Source organism: Tachysurus fulvidraco, chromosome 23 (assembly GCF_022655615.1).
Source record: "Tachysurus fulvidraco isolate hzauxx_2018 chromosome 23, HZAU_PFXX_2.0, whole genome shotgun sequence".
Taxonomy (NCBI): domain Eukaryota; kingdom Metazoa; phylum Chordata; class Actinopteri; order Siluriformes; family Bagridae; genus Tachysurus; species Tachysurus fulvidraco.
In genome coordinates this window covers 7,749,507-7,764,732 of record NC_062540.1, presented here as the reverse complement: position 1 = coordinate 7,764,732, position 15,226 = coordinate 7,749,507, and the positions used below count along the sequence as shown (strand labels likewise).

The 15,226-nt window shown below is 38.9% G+C and overlaps 1 protein-coding gene and 1 long non-coding RNA gene across 10 annotated transcripts in view; one reads left to right on the top strand and one right to left on the bottom strand.

Annotated features, from left to right (window-relative positions):
- znf512b (zinc finger protein 512B) overlaps positions 1–2,370 on the bottom strand; it is a 111,264-nt gene extending 108,894 nt beyond the window's left edge. For 7 of the 9 annotated variants that reach the window (XM_047806971.1, XM_047806964.1, XM_047806970.1 and 4 more), the window contains exon 1: positions 2,232–2,365. The gene's annotated coding sequence lies outside the window, so the exon portion shown is untranslated. Of the gene's footprint in view, positions 1–2,231 lie in introns of all 9 variants that reach the window. The other 2 variants (XM_047806967.1, XM_047806972.1) reach the window with 2 other exon arrangements.
- On the top strand, positions 2,216–14,289 carry LOC113641745. Its single transcript, XR_003440397.2, has 3 exons — positions 2,216–2,354; positions 13,055–13,151; positions 13,681–14,289. It is a non-coding gene; the product is annotated as an uncharacterized LOC113641745 (long non-coding RNA).
- The last annotated feature ends 937 nt before the right edge of the window (positions 14,290–15,226 follow it).

Here is a 15,226-nt window from a genome sequence, read left to right as displayed (position 1 = left end):
TCTGTTAAAGATCTGTGTGTAATCATGGACAGCAAATTTTAAATTTGACAAACCGGTCAATTATGTAGTTAAGGCCAGTTTTTATCAGTTAAGGCTTTTATCTATGGTTAAAACGTTCTTATCATTCAAAGACTTGAAAAGTGTTATACATGTTTTTATTTCTTCTTGGTTAAACTATTGTAATGCCCTGTATACTGGTGTCATTCAGGCATTTCTTTCACACCTGCAGTTGGTGCAGAATTCCACAGCAAGGATATTGAAATTAATGCGTAAGCTTGATCATATTTGCTATACTAGCATCTCTTCATTGGCTTTCAAGTGTGTTTTAGGGTTGATTTTAAGGTTTTTGTGTATTTAAGGTTTTAGTGTTTGTTTAAAAGAACAAATAACATTTAGAATGTTAACATTTGGACAACCCTTGGTTATCCCTAGAGCAAGGATGAAGCATAGGGGTGATCAAGCATTTGCAGTTGCTGCTTCTTTAACACAGTTTGTGTGTGTGTGTGTGTGTGTGTGTGTGTGTGTGTGTGTGTGTGTGTGTGTGTGTGTGTGTGTGTGTGTGTGATGTCTTTTTCTTTGTGGTGTTTTACTTTTTATGTCTGGATGTACAGCACGGTTTAGCAAATCATTTGGAGTCATTTAGAGTCATTTGGAGAGAAGTCAACATAACAGAAGAAAACTCTTATGTTATCTTATCTCTTATCTCCAAGTTAGTCAAAATGATGGCAAGATGAATGCAGCATGTTATCAGAAAATACTAGCAGACAATTTGCATTCTACATAAGCTTTGTTTTTTGCAAACCTTTAAACAGGGATTGTTTCCTTATTTTCTTTTTTTGTTATGTTTTGTTTGATGATTAATATTAATTTGAATCCTATAACAAATAAAATACATTTGTTTTGCCTTCTCACTCATGTATTCTTTAACAAAAAGGTACACATCTTGCAAATTCTTCCAAAGTATGAATAATTTTGAGCACAACTGTCTGTCCTCTAGGTGTCCATTACACAGATGTCCAAATTTTCCACAGAGATTCAACATATATATGTTGAATCTCTGGGGAAAATTTGGACATCTGCATATATATATACAGATGTCCAAATTTTTAATATATATATATATATATATATATATATATATATATATATATATATATATATATATATATATATATATATATATATATAATAAGAAATATTTATATATAGTGAGAGAGAGAGAGAGAGAGAGAGAGAGAGAGAGAGAGAGAGAGAGAGAGAGAGAGAGAGAGAGAGAGAGAGAGAGAGCACTTGGTGGATGACAAAATGCTGGGCACTTTTAAATTGCAGTATTTCAAATGGTTCATTTTTAATGGATTTTTAATGGTTAATTCCCGGTGTTTTTATTCCCACCATATTAGCTTGTACAGACATCATATGAAATTCACTACGAATGACATGAGCACTTCTAAAGTTACACAGACGTCATTTTGGCTGTTTACATGTTGCGTACACTTATGCAACCAGGTTATCGTCATTATATTGTTTTTATCTTTTTGCCCTTTTCTGGTCACACACAAGATTTTTTTTAGTCCGCTTTAAACTACAATTTTAGCAGTAGTATGTAGACTTTTTATGCCCACTGTAAATGCTAAATTTAACCTAAGCGTGTTACGAAATCTAGTGATCCCATGATCCATGTTGTGTGTGCGTGCGCGTGTGAGATAAAGGGGGTCACGCGTTTCCCCCGGTCCAGTAACGAGGGATGTAAGAATGAGGAGCAGGGATGACGAATAAGGAAAGAAAAAAGAGCGAGCGAGCGAGCGAGGGAGAGAGAGAGAGAGAGAGAGAGAGAGAGAGAGAGAGAGAGAGAGAGAGAGATGGAAAAGGAACCGCAAGTTAACTAACAGAACGCATAATGGCCCACGCTACGTTTCTCTTAACATATAAAATGAGCGGTCCCTCTCTGCACAACTCCCTCTTAAAAATGAATTTAACACGTGCGAAAACGACAAGCAGATTATCAGATGTAGTTAAAGGAAAATATTACACTACAAGAACCTTTTATAGACAGTGAAGCAAAATGGCGAATACGATAGGTGTGTAAAGAATTCTCGCGCTATAACGAAAGCCAAACACGAAAAGAGGTTTTATTGCGGTAATCTGCGACATCTGCGAGACTTCTGGCGATGGAATAAAATATGTTAAAGCAATGACACACGAAGGCAAAGGCGCCTTGTGCGCTGTCTTACCTCTGGATTGTCCCTGAATATCTACGGGTATTTTCTTGGCTTACTGTACGAGCCTACTGTACAGCTGCTGACTCATGCGCCCGTCCGTTCCACCTTTCGGCAGTTGAAGTTGCAAAATTGGAGGTAACTTACAAACTCGGGCGGTGTTATTATACGGTCGAACTGTATGGTACATAAAAAAAAAACTAAAAAAAAAAACAACCTTTCTGCATAATAAAAGCCAGCTCGGAGGCGTTTGAAGCGACTCGACGTAATGCCGTCTACTCATGACGAAAAGGGCTAGGCTAATGTGTGAACCGCTAGCTGGCTGCACAAAACATAATCAGGTTTTATTGTTGGACATCGTAAATGCGGTGTACTTTAAAAACATACATACCGATAACATTATTAGGAACACCTGTACGTTCATGCAGTGAACAAATAAAAGCCAATTGTATGGTGGCAGTAGCAGATACAGGTCAAGAGTTTAGTTCTGTTCCCATCAAACATAAGAATGGAAAAATCGTGTGAACTCTGTGACTTTGATTGTGGATGTTGGTACAAGGACTGGTTCCAGTACTTCAGATATTGCTGATATCCTGGAATTTTCACAAGCAACTGTCTCTAGAGTTTACACAAAATGGTGTTCCCCTTCTTTCAGTGGGTGGAAACACCTTGCTTATAACGTGGAGAAAGTCTAATTTGGTTCTAGCTGCCAGTAAGGATATAAAAACCTGTATAATTACCGTCTACGACCGTGGTGACAAGAAAAGCATCTTAGCATGCACAAAACATCAACATTGAGCTATCCATAACAGGAGACCACATCAGGTTCTAGTCCTATCTTCCAAGAGCAACAATTTGGGCTATAATGGGTCAATAATTGTGTTGTCTGTAAAAATCCCAGGAGATACTCAAACCAGCCCATCTGGTACTAATATACATGCCACCGGTCAGAGAGATCATGCCACCGGTCAGAGAGAATGAGGTATTCCTCATTTTGATGTTTGACATAAATGTTATTTAAAGCTTTTGACCTGCATCTGCATGATTTGTTGCAGTGGGATTCTAACACAAAATTGTCTCATTTGATGATTAGACTGCATGAATGTCCTGGCAGTCCATGTTCAGTAAAGTGGATAGTGAGTTCAGTACAATAGCACAATTACTTGTGATATTACTAAAACATGTATTCATAAAACTGATTGGTTGATTAGTTTTGAATAACAACATGGTTTTGGTAGTAGTTATATATGCACCATATATATATGCACAATCTGGGTGTTATATGAGGTGCATTAAATACTTTTTTGTTACACTGGAATACCTGCTTTTGATTATGAAAATATTACACAGACTAAATGAATCATAATTACATCTTTTTATAAACATTAAAAGCAAAGATTAAATAGATTTTGACCAGTGATAAAAATTCAGTAATAGTATACATGTCTAGTAATATATATTAAAATATTTATACTGTAGCCATTTATTACATTTTCAACTATCTATACTTTAGTTGAAACTAACAATAGCTTACAAAACAAGTGTTTCTTAACTCTTTTTAAAAATCCAAAAAGTTATTTTTTAAAAAGATTTGCTGCATGAATAATTTCTCCCAATTAGATTGGTAAATTTCCTGTAAAATGGCAGACAATGTTTCCATAGATTTTTAGTTCATTCTGCTGCTACCATCATGAGTTACAAGATCATTGAAGCTTAGTGAGCCAGGTCCGGAAACAACCGTGTAAGACCAAGCCATAACACCACCTTTCAACATGCCTGACCTTGATTTCATTTTATGTTTTGAATTATGAGATTCTTTGATCTTTCTATTGCTTTGAAAGAGATTAATCATCTTCTTTTTTTCAAATTCCAACCTGGCCTCCCAATTCTTGCTAGTGATGAGTGGGTTGCATCTAACAGTGGATTGTAAAACCTTCACCCCTGCCCTGTTTCGGTTTGTGTGTGTTTTTTTTCCACATCTTTGACAATGTTACAGCAACTGCTGTTGCTTTCCTTGACCACCCTGTTTAGTGGCCGGTTGTTACTATGCCAGTGGTTTATTTCTTTTTAGTAGATTCCAGAGTATTGTATTGGCTTGACCACTAATTGTGAAATGACTTGGAAATGGCTTTTGACCCACAGCTCTCTGTGCTATCATTTTTAACAACAAATGCAGTCTTCACAAGTGGAACCAAGGGCTCAACAATAGAGCTATTAATTTTTTCAAGAATCAAACTAACAGGGCATACAATTTTTTTGTATTAACTACTGTAATGATGGCTCGTGAGGCAGAGGATCCATTTGGAAGCTTTAATAACAAATTCGTAGTACAACAGGCAAGGGTCAAAACCAGCAAACACAGTAATGTAGGAGAGACAGAAATCGTGGTCGGAATACGGGCAGAAAGTCAGGACAGGCGGCAAACAATCAACAAACAGGGAAAACAGAACAAAGTAATTAACCGGGAACCACAGGAAAGAGAACGCTCAGAACAGCCGTAGCAAATAGAGACTTCGCAGAGAAAGGAAGTTCAAGTTCATGCTTTATAGGAAGCATGTGATTGAAAGCAGCTGGTGGTGTAATTATGACAGGAGCGGTGGTTTGTGGGAGATGTAGTTCGGAAGTCGCTAGAACTCGGGCGAAGGTTCCCTCTGGTGGCGGTCGGGAGGCGAGGCAGGTGCTTCATTCATAACAACTACATTCTGAAATCCCAGAAAGAATGAATCATGAATATTATTTATATGATTACTTCTTGTTCAGATAACGGATACATTTGTTGTCAAATACTAGTTTACATTTTTTAGAATGAATTTATGACATAAAAGTATGTTAGTATTATATACAGCCACACAAATTTTATGTAAAACTGGAACTGTTTTCAACCAATTGTCATTATTTAAGAGAAAAATAATGCTGCTAGAGATAGTAGCAAATTCAAGATACAAACACACTTCAAGCCAGTTTGGGGTTATATGATCATATTTTCTTGTCCTAGTTAGAACTCTGGCAGCTGCAGTTTGGATTACTGTAGCCTATTTATTAAAGATGCAGGACAACCACCTAGTGATGCATCACAATAGTCCAGTCTAGAGGTCAGGAATGCATGATCTAGCTTCTCAGCATCAGATAAATATAGGATGTTTCTTAGCTTAGAAATATTTGGAAAAGGAGGAAGAAGGCTGTTTTTGTAATATGGGCGAAATGATTTTCAAAATACAATTTGCTGTCTAATATAACACCCTCTCCTAATATTTCACTGTTGAACTAGTAGTTACAGTACATCCCTGTAAATGGAAGTTGAAATATGAGAGCTTTTGTGTACTGTTTTTTTGGTCTGATAAGTAGTATTTCTATCTTATCAAAGTTTAACAACAGAAAATTACAGGCCATCCAATCAATTATCTCTTTAATGCACTCAGTTAATTTAGACTAGTGATGTGTGATACCACTTAATTCCTATTCGATTCGATACCCAGTAATACCCAGGCTGGTATTGCCGATACCGATACCATTACTTTTTACATATTTTATGTGTAGTGTGATATGACAACTAGTTTAAAGTAAATTAAAAAAGTAGGCTGTAGGCTTTCCAATTCCAAATTATAGCTGCATAATGACAAGACAATAAACTCTCATAATATTTAATTATAATGAAAATCTCAAACTTGTAAAACAGGTTGAAAATTACACACAAATAAAAAAATTTGACTCTTAACCTTGTCACAAAACATTCCATATCCACTTTTTGCTGTTCTTAACAACAAATGCAAATCAGGCACCCTTAAAAATCAGTACCTCAATTTTTTTTACAATAAACATAAACATTTTTACAATAAACATAAACATTTGTTTTGAAACAAAATATTCTATATCCACTTTTTGTTGTTCTTTACAACACATGTAAATCAGGCACCCTTGAAAACCGTTAACTCAAATTGTTTTCACAAAACATTCATGTTTACAAAAAAATAAATAGAAATAGGCTCCCCTGAAAATTTTAAACCTGAGTCTGTTCTGAAACCTGTCCTCATTCACATGTTTTTGTTTAGGAATAAGAGCATGTTTACAGTTTTCCCCTTGACTCTGTTCCGTTTTTTGCTCATTACCTCGAAACGTAGGGGGAAAATAAAGGGCTGCAGCACCCGGCTCCATCACAGATCTCCAGTGCACACACACACCTGACCGGTGGAAGGAGAAGTAGTTCCTTCCCCTAACCGGATATAATTAGACTTTTCTGGTGACAGCAAGTTACTTATGATAACAAACACTCACTCAAAATTACTGAGTTTAAATATCGATCTTTTTATATGAGAATCGATACTACAGCAGGTGACGATGGGATCGTAAATATTGATACTTTAGTATCGATCCGCACATCACTAATTTAGACAATTTCGATATTTCATCTGGTTTTGATGAGGTTTGTATCTGGGTATCGTCAGCATAACAATGGAAACTAAGCCCATGCCTTCTAATGATGTTCCCTGAGGGAAGCATGTATATTGAGAAAAGTAGAGGTTCTAGAACTGATCCTTGAGGGATTAACTGGCAATAAATTGGAGGATTCACCATTTAAATCTACAAAATGGTATCAATCAGACGGGTAGGATCTTAACCAACTTAAAGCCTGTCCCTGAATATCTGTGTAATTTTGTAAGTGATCTAGGAGAATGTTGTGATATATAGTATCGAATGCAGCACTAAGATCAAGTAGAACTAATAGTACATGCAGTCTTGGTCCGAAGCTAAGAACAAGACATTTGTAACTTTCATCAAGTGCAGTTTCTGTGATATGATTGGGTCTGAAACCTCACTGAAACTTTTCAAAGATATTGTTTTCCTGTAAGAAGGAGCACAGTTGAGCAAACACAACCTTTTCTAATATTTTAGACATAAACGAAAGGTTTGAAATCGGCTTGTAATTTGATAGTTCATTAGGATCTAAATTAGGTTTCTTAATGAGGGGCCTAATAGTGGCCAACTGGAAGGATTTAGGGACGTGGCCTAAAGATAATGAAGAGTTCATAATAATAAGAAGAGACTCACCAGCTGTATGTAAAACTTTAGTTTTATTAATTTAGTTTAATGGTATCTAGCAGACAAGTTGTTGATTTAGCTGTAATAATAAGTTTATCTAGCTCTTCCAGTCCTGTATTTGTAAAGCACTGTAATTGTGAGTGTAGAGCTTTAGGTGAGAGTAGGTCACGAGATGCTGTCATGGGTTGAACATTAACTAATTTGCTCCTGATACTTTTAATTTTTCAAGACCTCACTACTGAACTGTGATGGAATAGTGTTTTTAGATATCAAAACCCAGATATCATCCTTTTAACACCCATCTGCTAGCTATTCTGCACATTCCATGCGCACTCTGCTAGGAAAGTTGTCAGGTCCAGCAGACTTCCATGGGTTAACTCTGCATAGAGTTCTCACATCATCTGTGGTTAGACAGAGCAGTTGGTCATTCGTAGAACGGATGGTCTTCCCCACTGCCACATTTGTCTGCACTTACTGATTACAGCATAGTAGTCAGGCATGACTATAAGTGTTAGGTGAAGTAGTCCTGTAGTTAGTGATTGCCATAATGCCTTGACACATGTGCCGGGTGTCATGCAGCCTCCCTGAACATGTGCCTGTCAGTGAACTAAAAACTTGAGGGGCTCCTGCTGGCCAGGTTTTCACCTGCTTCAGAACCTGTTTAAATCTGAGGAGTGGTCTACATGCTGGAAAAGCATAACAAAGATGTGTAGCCGAGCTGGGGTGGGGCTCTGTGTGGTATGTGCCAGGGATATTTGTGTAAACAAGGTCCAGTGTGTTCGCCCCACTCACTGCAAATTTCACTTTCTGATGAAGGGAACACCAATTTGAGATTTGCATGGTTGAAATCTCAGGTGATAATAAACAGTACATTGGGGTGAGCATTTTGCTGGTCACTAATAGCCTCATAGAGTTCACATAGTGCCTCCATAGCACTTGTGGGAATGCACACTAAAAAGAAAAGAGTAGCAAATTCCTGTGGTAAATACTAGCAATGAGTAGTAACTATCTATTATCAGAGTTCATGCACTATTTTGTGTTTATGAAAAGAAGCCACCACTGCAATAATTACCACACAGAGCTGCACTAAACTGTCTACAATCAACTGTCACTCTATCTCTCACAGAACAATATTCAAGATCCTAACCAGTCTTCAACCAGTCTTCAGACTTCAACACAGAACATTCCACAGCCAAATTTTACATCAGTCCTCATCCTCCTTGACCTTTCAGCAGTTTCTAAAGCAGTTAACCACAAGACTCTATTGTCCATCTTCAGAAATCATGAATTTGGCAATGGCAGCATGGCAATGGTGCTCCCTTCTTGGAGGGCTGGTCATACCAGGTGATAGAAAGGGGATCCACATCTGCACCATTCAGACTCTTTATTGGTGTCGCCCACATCTCAGTACTTTGTCCTTTCGTGTTCTCACTCTATGCTCAATCTCTTGGTGAGGTCATATTCTAACATGGGTTTTCATATCACTGCTTTTCAGATGAATTTTCAAATTACGCTCTCCTTCTCTCCCTCAGCCAAACATCTGGCAGACAAGTAAAGTCAAGTCAAGAAGCATTTATTGTAATTTCAATCATATACAGTATACTGTAGATGTTGCAGTACACAGTGAAATAAGAAAAAGTTTCTCCAGGACCATGGTGCTACATAAAACAAAGACAGAGCTCGGACTTAGTAAGTTAGTCCTAGCCACAAAAAGTGCATCTGTGTAAACTGGTGCAATTGTCATGAAACAGTGCAAGACAAAAGACAAAAAGACAGTGCAAACAAACAATACAAAGCATTAGACAAAAGACAATACACAAAAGCAGCGTCAACCAGTATACTGGAATCAACACTTAATATAATATCAGCAGTTATATGCGGTATTGTAATGTATTGTGCAAAACAGCAATATAGTGAAATGTGAAAGCATGTGCAAAGAGCAAAAACAGTGTGCAAAAACAGCATGTAAACAGTTTGATATGGGTGGTGCTGTGTAAATGGATGTATACTGGAAGAGTGTGCATTTGGTGGTCAGTCCATACAGGTGATGTTTGTGTACAATATTGTGCTCGGTACAGTTCAGTTCAGTTATTGAGGAGTCTGATGGCTTATGGATTGCTTTGGTACCTTTTTCCAGATGGCAGAAAGGTGAGGGGTGTGTGGGGTCATCCATAATGCTGTTGGCTTTGTGGATGCAGCGTATGGTGTAAATGTCCATAATAGTGGGAAGAGAGACTCCAATGATCTTCCCAGCTGTCCTCATTATCCGCCGCAGGGTCTTGTGGTCCAAGATGGTACAGTTCCCAAACCAGACAGTGATGCTCAGGGAAATAACCTGGAAATGTTGAAGATGTCAGTGAAGACATCCACTAGCTGTTCTGCACTTTCCTTGAGCACCCTGCCATGAATGTTGTCTGGTCCAGCAGCCTGCTGTGGATTAACTATGCATAGAGTTCTCTTCACATTGGCCATGGATAGACAGAGTACCTGATCGTTATTGGGAGGGATGGTCTTCCTTGCTGCTACGTGGTTCTGCACCTCAAACAGAGCATAGAATTCATTCAGCACATCTGGTAGGGAGGCGCCACGGTCAAAAACAGGTAAGGATGTCCTGTAGTTCGTGATCGCCTGGATGTCACATGTGCCGGGTGTCTCTGCTGTCCAAGAAGTGGCTTTGCCTCTTTAAGGGCCTGACCATCTTGAAGGTGGAATCTCTACTTTTAAGCCACACATGCACCTTAGCAGTCATTCATGGCTTCTGGTTGAAACATGTGGTTATGATCTTGAAGACGGTCACATCCATAATGAACTTGCTGATGTAGCGGGACACTTGATGCTATGTACTCTTCCAAGTTGATGGAATCGCCAAACAGTTCTGAATAGCAGAGGTGGCTCTTGGCCAGGTTTTTGCCTGCTTCAGAACCGGTATAGAGCATCTGATGAGTGGTCTGTATGCTGGTCTTAGCATAACAGAGATGTGTGAGTAGCCGTGGTGGGTCAGGGCTCTGCACGGTATGCGCCAGGGATGTTTGTGTTAACAAGATCCTGCATGTTTGCCCCTCTTGCTGCAATGTCCCACATACTGGTGGAATTTAGGGAGCACTGTTATGAGATTTGCATGATTGAAATCTCTGGTGATAATAAACAGTCCGTGATGAACATTCTGCAGATTGATAATTCAAATTCAAAAAACAAATTAAAATGTATTTGTATAGCGTTATTTGTATTTGACAATTCCCATGGTCTCAAATCAGCTTTACAGAAGTATGGAAACAGAAGAGAGAGAAAAAAAAGAAATAAATGTATAAGAAGAAGAAGAAGAAGAAGAAGAAGAAGAAGAAGAAATAAGAAGGAAAATAAATAAATGAATATATACAAATAAAGTTTAAGGTTCATTTAAAATTATTCATTTAAAATTTAAAATACTATATATCCATCCCAATCCCTAATGAACAAGCCGGAGGCAACGACGGCAAGGAAAAACTCCCTGAGATGATATGAGGAAGAAACCTTGAGAGGAACCAGGCTCAGAATGGAACCCAATTGTGCCCTTCCTTTTCATTGTATATACCACAGACATGATAATGTTTGACCTTTTATTTGGCCCAGCAGAGTGATATCAGGCTTCACCTGCAGTTTATACAGTATCTGTGTCTAAAGAAACATACTCCAGGTGTTGATTATATTATGTAAAATATATTTATCTTAGGGAGGGGGCAACACTTGAAAAATCACAGCATTACAGTATTAGTGAACATGATACAGAATAAGTCAAAAATGAATACAATGAGAAACAAATGTACCAGTGTAGTAGTACTAGCTATATAAAGAATAGAACAAGATAAGTCCAATTGTTCAGCAGAATACTGGTCAATTTATTTCTCCACATAACCTTAATAAACACAGTACAAGAACTGGGCAAACCATGTACACACACCAAATAAAAAAGCATTTAAAAAAATTACAGTTTGTATGGCCCTTCAGCTTTCAGCTGGTCGACAACAGAGATAAAGTTGTTGGCCACAAAGTGTAAAAACCGGAGGATTTTGCACCCTTGACAGATTTGTTCCTAATTTGGATGGGTGTTTCCTCTTATGCTTGTATTGTGTAGATCTTGCCCTGCTCACAAATATGTCAGTGATGGGTAATGTGCAAGCCTGACTGGCATTCAATATAGGCACTCCCGAAGAGAGCGATGAGGCTGGCCCAAGTTGTGTGAGGCTGTACCTGACTGGAGGGCATTTTTTTTGTGCACAGTGGGAGCCGAGCTGCACAGTGGGGACCCGAACGTTACGATAAAGTGTATTAAAATGTCCTGTATTTTCTTTGTTAAAAGTATATAGACTAAATTTATCTACCTGGAATCGTTTTAGTACAGACATTTGTAGTCCACGTCTTTGATGGTCATGCTATGTGCCACTCTGTACATGCTCATGTCTGTTGAATCCTGGATGCACTCCTTGCCCACACCTTATCATTGGCCTCTGTAAATACACACAGTCCATACATTCATACAGTATATGTTCACTTAGTATACCACTCTTTCAATACTGAGCTTTTTTTTATTTTTACTCAAAAGTGTTTTGAAGAGGCTCACTCCACTCTTGTCCAGCCCAGTGGGACCTTTCAGGTCTTTGATAAGTTTCCTGGGCCCCAAGGGTGACCCTCTGCACATGGTGTTTGAATCCCAGGTCCACCATGCTGCCACTATAACGGGCCCCTGAGCAAGATCCATAACCCTCAATTGCTCAGTTGTATACATTTAAATAAATATTAAGTCACTCTGGATAAGGGTGTCTGCTAAATGCCGTATGTTCAGATTTCATTAGATACTATCTCGGGTAACTGCTGCTATAACACTGTGTTCATTCCAGTATTTCTGCACACCTAACTTAATGTTTTGTCTTTTGTGTATTGTCTTGTAATTTTTTTTATTTGCACTGTCTTTTGTCCTGCACTGTCTTGTCTGTATTGTTTGTCTTGTCTTGCACTGTTTGCACTAGTTTGCATAGATGCACTTTAGGTGGCTAGGACTACTTAGTAAGTCCTTAGCTCTGTCTTTGTTTTGTGTGGCACCACGGTCCTGGAGAAACGTTGTCTCATTTCACTGTGTACTGCAACAGCTACTGTGTACAGTATATGGTTGAAATGACAATAAAAGCTTCTTGACTTGATCACTCACTCATTTTCTACCACTTTATCCGAACTTCTCGGGTCACGGGGAGCCTCAGGCGTCATCGGGCATCAAGGCAGGATACACCCTGGATGGAGTGCCAACCCATCGCAGGGCACACACACACTCTCATTCACTCACGCAATCACACACTACGGACAATTTTCCAGAGATCCCAATTAACCTACCATGCATGTCTTTGGACTGGGGGAGGAAACCGGAGTACCCGGAGGAAACCCCCGAGGCACAGGGAGAACATGAAAACTCCGTACACACAAGGCGGAGGCGGGAATCGAACCCCGACCCTGGCGGTGTGAGGCAAACGTACTACCCACTAAGCCACCGTGCCCCCGACTTGACTTGATCACTGCATTTTTATTTTTATTTGTCACCTCAGCTCTGTGCTTGTCATGTATTCTGCAATTAAAACAAACAGTATTTTGCAAATATTTACACTGGCAATTGCTGTAATTATGCAAAAACTTACACATTTATGTAAAAAAAAAATTTAAACATGCCATAAAAATGCATAGACTATAAATGGTATTAAATGAAATGTACTTATATTTAATTCAATTCACGTTTATTTGTATAGTGCTTTTTATATATGTAACATGTTCATTTTCAGACTCTGCTGATGCATTGGTGCGGGGATCCTCTCTTCCACAAGGAGCTTCTCTCCATGGGCCAGGGCGGTCTAGAGGTTCAGCAACACCAGTGGAGAAGTAGGGAAGACCATTCTTTTTTCCCTGTACTGGTGAGCCTCTTTGGTCACCACCAGAATCTACACCATAATAAAATACTGTAGTTTGCTCCTCTTCAACCTGTTTTCCTGCACACACAGTATATATACCTTTCTTCTCTCCATCATGTCTGCCAGCTGTCTACCTTTCCCTGTCAACATTAAGAGTCCCTATTTTCAGACTTATACTCCTGCCTTTCCTCTTCTCTCTCTGCCTACGAACCCTTCTTCCTCTTTTCCTTCCTTGACTAACTGTAGCCTAATTTCCACCAGCACCCTATAGCAGACTATATTGCCAGTGGCGGTCTTTGTTATCCCGGGTATGGCATTCATACTGACAACTCGCATGTTTAAATTTGGTTTGCTTTCATTACTGCATCAATTCGGCATGGCATGGTGGTGATCAGTCTGTGGTACTGCTGAGGTGGTATGGAAGCCAGTGATTCTTTGACAGTGGCATTCAGCTCATGTGCATTTTTTGATCTCTTGTTTCTCATTTTCCTCTTGTTCAGGTCTGGTGATTTTGCTGGCCAGTCAAGCACACCAACACCATGGTCATTTAGCCAACTTTTGGTGCTTTTGCAGTGTGGGCGGGTGCTAAATCCTGAGGAAAATGAAATCAGCTTTAAACAGCTGGTCAGCAGAAGGAAGCATTAAGTACTCTAAGATTTTTTGGTAAATGGGTGCAGTGACTTTGGTTTTCTAAAAACACAGTGGACAAACACCAGCAGATGGCAATGCACCACAAATCATCACAGACTGTGGAAACTTAACACTGGACTAAAAGCAACTTGAGCTATGAGCTTCTCCAGCCTTCCTCCAGACTCTAGGACCTTAGTTTGCAAATGAAATACAAAACTTGGCATGTCAACATATTTGAATTTTTTGAGATAATGAATTGGTGGGTTTTTGTGAAATGTGAGCCAAAATCATCACAATTAAAAGTACCAAAGACTTAAACTACTTCAGTCTGTGTGTACTGAATTTATATAAACACAAATTTCACTATTTGAGTTGAATTACTGAAACAAATTAACTTTTCCTCAACATACTAATTTATTGAGACGCACCTGTATGTAAATGCAATTATTAGGCAAATTATAGGTATGCTTTATTAATCAATAAAGCATTTATGATATTTATAAACTGGTTTCTAATGCCTAGTAATATAAAAACAATAATTTGTAAATAATTAATTAAGTATTTACTCATGCTTAACTAATGCCTAATAGTGTGATGTTATTATAAAGCTTTACCCGATAATTTACAAAACAAATATATATATATTCTAATGCACGTGTTACACCGAAATCTGTGATCCATCATATGTTGTGACCATAGACTGCCATTAGTTACTGAGATGAGATCCTCAGACCCCTTGTGAGACCATATGCCGGTGCGGTTGGCCCTGGGTTCCTCCTAATGCAAGACAATGCTAGACCTCATGTGGCTGGAGTGTGACAGCAGTTCCTGCAAGACGAAGGCATTGATGCTATGGACTTGCCCGCCCGTTCCACAGACTTGAATACAATTGAGCACATCTGGGACATCATGTCTCGCTCCATCCACCAATGCCATGTTGCACCACAGACTGCCTCAGTGTTGTAATGTAACGAAGTACAAATACTTCAATACTAATGCGGAGAACAAATACTTTGTTACTGTACTTATGTAGAAATTTCACGTATCTGTACTTTACTTTGCTATATCAAGCATCGCGTTCTGGCAGGCCACGACGTGCTCCTATCAGGTTACGACATCCGTATTACCCGACCATTTAAATTCCCATTCATAGAGCCGTTCAGCGGCTAAACTCTGCTGCTATTCAGAGTTCAAACTGCAAGCTGTCTTCCTTCGTGTTCGCGATATGGAACTATAAGCGGCCGTGATTACTACCGGATACCCGAGCCGAAAGGAATGTTTGAATATGCTTTAAACTTACTGTTAATCGATACGGCGCGTGTGTTTGCTTTCAATGGCGCATTTGTTGAGCCGGAGGCGACCTTAGGGCTGGTGTGTTGTCCAGTCTGTTATGCCACGCCGCGTCATGCTACGCTA